Source organism: Mus pahari, chromosome 4 (genome assembly GCF_900095145.1).
Source record: "Mus pahari chromosome 4, PAHARI_EIJ_v1.1, whole genome shotgun sequence".
Taxonomy (NCBI): domain Eukaryota; kingdom Metazoa; phylum Chordata; class Mammalia; order Rodentia; family Muridae; genus Mus; species Mus pahari.
The window spans coordinates 9994898-10004422 of NC_034593.1; the positions used below are offsets into that span (position 1 = coordinate 9994898).

The 9525-nt window shown below is 44.1% G+C and overlaps 1 pseudogene; it reads right to left on the reverse strand.

The window, feature by feature from the left end:
* Window positions 1-4191: 4191 nt before the first annotated feature.
* Window positions 4192-8954, reverse strand: LOC110320205 (annotated as a pseudogene).
* Window positions 8955-9525: the final 571 nt, after the last annotated feature.

Consider the following 9525-nt stretch of genomic DNA (forward strand, 5'->3'; position numbering starts at 1 on the left):
ATCCACTTCTGTGTTTGCCAGGCACTGGCATAGCCTCACAAGAGGCTGCTATATCAGGGTCCCTTCAGCAGAATCTTGCTGGCATGAGCATTAGTATCTGGGTTTGGTGGCTGATGATGCAACCCCACTTTCTAAAGAGTTCTAACAATCTGTAATCCCAACACTTGGGAGGCTAAGGCAAAGGACTATGAGTTTAAAGATGGCCTTAACTACACAGCAAAGCTGTATCTCAAAAACAAGCAACTGGCATTCTGTCCAAGCTGGGCACAATAATGCATGCCTGCAATCTCAGCTATCCTGGAGGCTGAGGCAGGAGAATTTCGAGCCCCAGATCACATTGGGCAACAGAGCAAAACTCTGCCTCAAGCAACTAAGCAAAGAGTTCTGTACAGAAATGCTGAGACACTTTGATCTCAGTCTGAACACATGAGTAAGGCACACAGTCGCATCTAAGTTAAAGAGAGGAGGAAAAATATATAGCCTTACCATTTACACAGAAGACTGGTGGATATCTGTGAAGAATCGTAAAAGACTAGGCAAGGTGGCTCCTATGGGATGGTGGGTGACCCCAAGATCTAGGAGATTCCTCTTTATACCTATTATAGGGAACACTAGGTGTCCAGGCACTAACCTAAGCCCTTGAACACTCTGCAGATGTCAGTCCAAGGTCAACAGAGTGGCAGTATAGAAGGGTCAGGAGCAGACACTTCAGATTAGGCACAAAGGCTTGTCCAGACATGGAAGTGCCCACTAAAATCTTTAGTCAGGATAATCTACTTCCTGAATTTTCAAGGTCTTTGGGGCCAGTCTTCCTAAGCTCATAAACAAAGAACCCCAGAGTTGGGTGGGTCCCCTGGAGTCTGGCTGCTCCGGTGTGGTCTGGATCTGCAACATCAGCACCACCTTCTCCTGGGAGCTTGTGAGAGGTATCTTGTTTCAGGTTCCACCCAAAACTACTGAACTAGAATATGTGTTTTATAAGATTCCCCTGGAGATATATATGCACATCAGAGCCTTGGAAGTGCTTCCCCAGCACTAATTTAGGCCAACATTTCACTTCACAAACAAGGCGCTGACATCCAAAGGGGAGGAGGAGGGCCCAAAGTTACACAGCTGCTTCCAATCTGGCTTCACCACTTGCCAGAGACTTTGTGTAAGGCATTTAAAAATGCACTGACTCTCACTTTCTTCTTCTATAATACAGGGTATCACCCTCAACTACAAGGGCTTTCGCATGTACTAGATAAGACAGCATCCAAATTAGGCTTCATAAATATTGACAGTCACTACAGTCCTAGCTCTCTGCTCTAACACCACTCTTCTACCTCCCAATGCAAGCCAGCTTCTCCATAGACAGTACTACATTATAGGGATAAGTCCTGAGCCAGGGGGTTCTATGCAGGTCCTGTTTTGCCATTTGACCTTGAACTACATCCCAAATTGTTCCCTGGTTCCTGGCTTTGGTTTAGTGGTTCTTAAATGAGATGACTCAGTCTCAAAAGGTCATTGGTCTTTGAATAACCTGTGATACAGAATAAGCCAGAAATGACAATTTTATGTTTCCAAACTAACCAAAAGAAGGAGACACTATTAGGGTAGTCTAGCCCTAGGAAGTCTATAGGTCTTTCCTAGAATGGTTCTCCCTTGACATGTCCAAGTACCTCAAGTGCCTAGGTGTGCCCCTCAACCCAGTTTTTCTGAGGATTGAATCCAAAGCTCCACACATGCCTGCTAAGTGCTCTTCCAGGAGCTATACTGAAAATTCCTCTTTCTTCTTCAACTAATAAAAAGGACCCCTCAAGGCTTCAAGTATCTCTGTGGGAATGGGGTTAAAGAGGAGCCAGGTCGGACTGGAAGACAGCTGTTTTCAAAGCTTTGCAAGATGTCAGGTGGGAGAACTCTAAACCTGTTCTCATGGACTCTGGAGAACAGAAACAGAAAGTTCAAGTCCCCTCTACTCATAACAACTGGTTACAGACAGCTCCAGAAGTTCCTGTAACCATTAGTCCTAAGTCAAGTGAGCTGCAGGCGGAAGGGCTCCCTTGCTGTAAGACCAACTGGCAAGGTTGGCAAAGCTGGCATAGTCTCCAAAGGCTCCAGCCTGGCTGACTATGAGCATCATCTTAGGCAGGCACTTTTCAAATTGTTTCCCATGCCCCATCCCAACCTGATCAGAATCTATAGGGTGGATCTGGGATCTATTTTAAAAGCATCCCTTTACACCCCGCAATGGTTTTAGTAACAGGTGGTGTGTGTGTGTGTGTGTGTGTGTGTGTGTGTGTGTGTGTGTAGGCAGGACCAGGGACTGGAGGAAGGGAGTTAGAACCATCCAATGACTGGTTCCCAAGGGTCTTTGTTCTGTCTCTTAAACTAACCCCACCCTTACCAGGGCCTAAAGATGCTGGGGACTATAGCTTCATTGGGTTTCTGTTATTCACAATGTTTATGTACTCTTAATTTGGGTGGGGATTACTTAAACATCTAATAGCAAATCAAACACACACACACACACACACACACACACACACACACATTTTTGTAGCAAGGTTATTCTGTGGCAAGATTGCCTTTGAACTCATTTTCTTCCTGTCTCAATCTCCAAACACATTCTCCCTCATTCCTTCAGTCTGATGTCCCATGGAAGCCACCCTTTTAGATGACCCAGACTTGTGGTCTTGGAGGAAGACTGATGGAGCTAACCACGACTTCCATCAGAACCGGCAGCTTTCTTCCACCACACCGTAAAGGGCCAGGGCACTCGTGCAAATGGGAGCCCTTTATGCCATTCTTTCCCCTATGGGCATCCTGGACCATGTCCAGGTCGCCCTTATATGGAAAAGGAGGGGGCTCTGTCAGTTTCTCTCCTCTGGGTCATTATTGTGGTTTGGTAAGCCACAGGTCAGTATTAGAGCACACCTCCTTCCGGGAAGATTAGATGTTCGCGGAAGCACAGGGTCATCAACACCCACAGCAGAAAGGGAGTAGCTAACAAAACTAAAATGAAATTTAAAAAAAGAAAAAGAAAAAACGGAGTGGTTGCCTTTGGCCTTGGCCCCACAGCGCCACCTGGTGTCTATCCGTACAGAGCAAGCTCGGCACCTGCAGATCTCTGTGGCTCCCCACGCTCCACGCAATTACGGCCATCCGCTGGTACCCGAGCTTCAGCTGGTGATAAGGACACATGCTCCACTGTGTATGAATGAATGAATGAATGAATGGTGTGTGGAGCCCCTTTTGCACTGCGTGACTGTAAGAAGGTCAATGGGGAAGAGTGAGACAGAGTACTAGGGCTGGCCTGATGGTACTGTGCTGAGCCTGCGCAGCCAGCAGAGGGCAGCCTGTCTTCACTTTTGGATCCCAAAGGCATGCATCCTGGTATTCTGTGTGTCCCGCCCAGGTAGGAGGATTCATTTGTGTTTGTGGAATAAACCATTGTCTTCTGCGCACAAACCTCCCTGAGAATTTCCTGTAGGTCTTGAGCCATGTTTGGGAACTGTCAGGGCCACTTAGGGCTAGCACTCTTTGATCTCCAGCTGTTGGGCAGCTTGAGCTGTGTTGTAGGTCCCATGTTGGAGCATTGCTGGCCTGACCCTCTGCCTAATAGAAGCATAAAACCTATTGTTTACATTCTACTCACTGTTTTGAAAAACTCAGTGTGGGCACATTGTCATGGACTGACACAGCCTAGCTCTGGGTACAGTAGGTGTGCCTAAGATGAACAACACTACAACCCTTCAGACAAGCCTCTTTTCTAAGCCTGCTCTTCCATATACCTGGTTGGGAGGCCCTAGCAGAAAACCAAATGGCTAGCTGCCTCTCCCTCCCTTTCCCCCCCTCCCACACACACTTCCAAGAAGTAAGATCTTTGGAGTTGATACAAAAATGTCCTCTGGCTGAGTTACTCTTTACAAGGGGCTTTGCAAAAGCTGAAGTGCTGAGTACATTGTCAGGATCTAACTGAGTCTTTCAAAAGCCAAGTCCACAAACTTGCAGAATCCTGGGATGGGGTGGAGAGCAAATGGGAAGGTGGTGGCCTTTAATCAATGGGTTCCCTTAGAACCAATACCATGAAGTAAACAGACCTTAGAAAGCTCCAGAGTGATTCCCTTTGGTTCATTTCTACTAGTCCTTGCCCAATCCAGTCCTGGCTCCAGGATGTGGCAGGATCCCCACAGACAGATGAGGAAAGAGTTCAGTTCTAAATTGCTTTATTGATCAGATGATAAATCAGCTTCAACAGCCCATGCCTAAAGCCCTTGCAGAAAATCGATGGACAGCCATGTCCTTTCAGTCTTGGGGAGCATCAAGGCCCAGCCCTTCCCCTTCTCCCCTCTGCTCCTGACCTTGGGGCCTGGATGGGATGGGCAAGGAAGTGAAGGTTACTAGAGAAAAATGGGGTGATAGAAGAAGGGTCTGGGCTGGAGAGGAGTGAGGACTTGGGGTTCAGAGGAACCCTCAGGAGTGACTAGAACACAGATCTACCCTGGGCTATGCTGCAACAAAAAGTGTCCGTCCCAGCCACCTGACCCAAGGTTATACCCAGAATTGACTACTCCAAGATCTGGACCACTGGTAAATGTAAATGCTTGTTCAGGAATTCATTAGTTTCTCCCTTGCCCATCAAACAGGGAACTTGATGCCTAAGGAGGTCAGGCAACCTCTAGACTTTGGGGTCCTCTGACATGGGTTGTTCCCAATTCCTAAGTGCAAAAATTTCACTATTTCCACATTCAAAGGCAAGACGCCAAAGAAAGAGCTCCTTCTGATGGCCCCACAATCCTATCTGCACCTCCCTGCCTCTCATGGGGACTTCCCAGACTGAGATGCACCAAGAAGCTCAGGTGCCTACCCAGAGGAAACTCTCTGGGACCCAATAAACCACAACCTTTCCTAGCCCAATAAACCCAACCTTTCTTGCCTGCACTGCTGGTTTCTCTACTGGACTCCAATGGCATGTGCTCAGGTGTCCTGGCCAGTAGAAGGTGGACATTCAGCCTAGAAACAGGTCTATGGGGGTGAGGTGTGGTGTGAGGGACCTGATCTCTGAAAAGGGGCGACTAGACAGATGTCTCCTAAAGGTATTGGTATCAAATGCCAGGCAGGAGGAAGCCCTTAGTGGGGAAGGAGCTCAGGCAGACCCCTAGACCAAAAGAAGCCAGACACCCAAACCCAAGGCACTAGTGATGTGCAGGAGGGCTGAGTGAGAGAGGATCCTGGAGGTGTTCAAGGCTTCTGGGAATGGACTGCTGATTAAAGGCTCAGTAGTAGGTAAGATGCACAGGCCGCAGCAGTCTCACTCTGAGTGGACCAAGGACCCAGAGTTTTTGGCATAGCATCCTTTGCAGTAGATCTCACCATCCTTGTCTGCCAGGGTTCACAGAAGGCTTTTGCCACATTTGGCACATCAGAAGCAGGACTTACGCCAGGACTTCCCAACAGCAATCACCTTCTCTGCATCATAGACTGACTGGCTCTATCTGGGATGGCGCTCAGAGCAGCCAGTCTTCCGGGCAAACGTGGATGCCTCGGGGTTGGTGGTGGTCCTGTGTCTGGGAGCTTCCTCTGGCTTGATGCCCAGAGACTCATCCTTGTCCGTGCTCAGCATGCCTGTGCCCCTCCTGTAGCCGTAGTTTTTTGGCTCATACTTCTTGCTGTAACATGACTTGAAATAGCTCTCTTCTCCATGCACTGTCACAGTGGTGCTGTCCAGGTTTCTCTTGCAAATCATGCACAGGAAGCAGGATCTATGGAAGCTGTTGCCCTCTCACTGGTCTTCCTCGGCAAAGTAGACTGTCTTCTGGCAAACCATATACTTCTTGCCTCCTCCCAGTTTGGCATTCTGTCAGCTGCTGGGAGGTAATTAAAGTTTTAATTACTATGCTTTAGAGATTAAAAAAGAAAATGTTCTAACATATAAGCCCCTAGCTTGTATAAGCTGTACCCTATCAACGCAATACCCTTTTATCCAAGATGTTGAAGACTAATCTCAAAATTGACTGTTGTAAAATTTGCTGGTTTTCCAAGGTAGTAGGTTATAAGATTACCTGCTCTTTCTCCTTTTGCATTCAAACTTGCTTAGTCTTATCAAAAAGATAATTAGTCCAACTGTAAGACATATATGTTAAAATAAGTCCCTACATATCCATAAACATAATGTGTAATCTTGTAGGGTTTGCCTTTATATGGCTAAATGCTACATTTGGAGAGTAACCTCAGGTGCAGTCCAGAAACAAAAATGCCCAGGTTCCAGTATCTTAAAAAAAAAAAAAAAAAAAAAAAAAGCCTGTTCCTATTAAAATCTCATACACTGTTAGATTGGGGGATTTCTGATATACACTCCATATTTATTATATCGATATTCAAAACAGTCTGCTGGGGACAGCATAGAATGACAGGGACTGCCTGCAATAGGCAGGGATGGAGACATCTCAGTAGCTTGTGGCAGCTCCTTGTAGAAAAGGATGGCATCTGGGACCCTGATAAACAGGAGACACATCCCTGCAGGGGACCTGCCATCTGAAATAAGGCACTGCCTGCAATAGGCCAGTATGCTTAGTAGCCCTCAGCAGCTCTTTGTAAAAAAAACAGTTGTTCCCATTTCTCCTAACCTTAGCCCTGGACAATGGCTGTATAGATTTCCTTTGTGCATGGCAACTTTTCAGTTGGCCTTGGCGTGAATAATTATTCTATTGTATCTGACTTTCTTACTTCTTTTTCCTTCTGCTTTGGTAAATTCTGTAAAAGTAGATGTTCCTTGATGTAATGATTCTTAAACAGTTAAAAATTGAGGCATAGGGGCACAGCACAGCACAGTCCTAATGGCCCAGGTNCATGCTGTGTGNTCTCATCTTAGAAACAATGTAATAACTGCACAATGGTTGTTCCAGATTAATGACTGACTTGCAAAGAAAGTTTGAAGAAACTATTAGAAAATGAATTAGAGCCAACATTGCGACCCTGAGAAAGGAAAAATCTATTAAAGTTATAAAAGAAGTTTTACACAACATTTAAGAATAGTTCCTGGATAAGCAAGTATACAATGCATAAAATTATATGTTAGTAAAACTAAGTCAAAACACTGGGACTCTTAGGAAAGTCATTGTGTGCAATGTGCAGAAACAGAAAGCTAGTGGAACTGCTGAGTTAAGGGTTAACTTGATTCATTTTGGCCACTGCCTGGCAGCTTTGTCCATGTCATTTATCATTAGAGCTTCACAAGAAAATACAAGTAGCTGGCCTCAGAGGTCTGAGCTCTAAAGTATAATAATTCAAAAGTTAAAGGTTAAATAATGATAAGTTTGCAGTTAATTGTTATTTTGGCTATAGGCCTGGGAATAGGGAAGCTTGAAATTTTGTGGAACAATTATAATTTTTGATTCTTTGTGAGATGTGGTTATTCTTTTTAATTTGACTTGGCAGTGATCATACAATGTCCCTTTTTTTCTACCTGCTTTTGGGGTATCAATAAAAGACTGGAGCAACAGAAACTTAGAATATCCAAGATACAATTTGCAAAGCACATGAAACTCAAGAAGAAGAAAGACCAAAGTGTGGATACTTAGATCCTTTTTAGAAGGGGGAACAAAATACCCATAGAAGGAGATACAAAGACAAAGTTCAGAGCTGAGATGGAAGGAAGGACCATCCAGAGACTGCCCCACCTGGGGATCCATCCCATATACAACCACCAAACCCAGACACTATTACATATGCCAGAAAGATTTTGCAGACAGGACCCTTATATAGCTCTCTCTTGTGAGTCTATGCCAATGCCTGACAAATACAGGAGAGAGAGAGAGAGAGAGAGAGAGAGAGAGAGAGAGAGAGAGAGAGAGAGAGATCTGAAAATCTATCTACAGTAGAACAGAGAGCAGTCTAAATAGCTGTGTGTGTGATGAAAAAAACATGAAAACCAGATTTTTTAAAAGAAAAAAACAAAACGAACACATGAACATAAATATGACCCATTAAAAAAACAAAATCAGAAAGAATAATAAAAAGACCAATAAGAGAAAAAAAAATGTCCAAACAAATCAATATGAGATGAGAAGTTTTCTAACGTTACTGACTTTATTTTCTATTGACTATTTCTGGGCATAAGGCCTACACTTAAATGTGGTTAAGAGAACCTATGAGATTCCACTTTGTAAGTGGTTGTTAATTGCCAGTGCTTCTGTGGTTCACGGGGGAAGTTTGTATCCATTTCCCATTTTCAACACTGAAGCTCCATCTGGTTTAGACAGGACTTTGCAGTTTTTATGAATGCTGTTATAGCCTCTGTTGCTTCAAATATATCAGTCCTGCTGGGTGTAAAAAAAAAAAAACAGTGTCTTTGATGTCATCCATCCCTTCAGGTTCTTGGATTCTTTCCACCTCAACTTCTTCATGGCACCCTTACCCCTGATGGCAGGAGTGAGTGTTCTAAAATCTCTTACTCCCTACACATTGTCCAGTTATGGGTCTCTGTGTTAGTTCCCATCTGCTACACAGGATAGTTTCTCTAATGGTGTCTGACCTAGACACTGACCTATGGGTAAAGCAGACTGTCCTTGAGAGCCATTTTATTGCTGTTTCTTTACCATAACAATAATATTTGGTTTTCTCATGGGTCTCTGGCCTACTACTCACAGGTTCTTGTCCATGAAAGCAATGTCAAGCATGGATTCCAAATCATGGCTTGAGACTTGTATTCAATGAGAAAGCAGTTGGTTACTCCAAAATTGTTTTTGGCACCATGGCACCAGCATATCATGTAGGCAGATAACCATTGCAGATTTCAGGGTTTGTAGCTGAGTTAATGATTACATTTGTCCTCTGGGAGTATGCAGAGTTTGTTCTAGTTCCATGAACATTTTAATTAGTCACCAGCTTGATTTTTTTTTTTATTCAGTGGCATGTGTAACTGTTGTCTTCAGTGCCTTACCATCAGTTTGTACAGGGCAATCAATTGCCATGGCAACAGTCTGGCTTGCTTATTTCCATTAGGCACCTTTGGTCAATGGCTCAACTAGATATAACTGATTCCTGTAGAAAGAGGTTCAACATATGGCTAAAGATATATCATAAATTATTTGGTGATTCCATTCATATTTCTTCCACATATGTGTATATCTTAGGAATCTTCTACAATAGTAGACTTTCAATTGATCCCTCAAATGGCCCTTAGTTTGATCTGTCCCCTCACCAATATTCCTTTCCTGACACATCTCTTCCCTCTTCCTACTCCTTTGATCATCCCATTCCAGCCTCATCTGTCTTCCATAACAATACAATCTATTCCACCATCCTTGTGAGATCCTCCCCTCATATTCCTCCCAATTATCCCTTTATTCTATATCTAACCTCTGTGAATAAGACTATACCATGCCAAAGTCTTAAAAGCTAACAACCACAATTAAGAAAAGGTATATACTATTTATCTTTAGGGTCTGGGTTACATCACTCAGCATGATTTACTATAGCTCTATCCAAATAACATTTTTTTGTAATTTAATTTTTAACAGCTAAGTAATATTCCATTGTGTC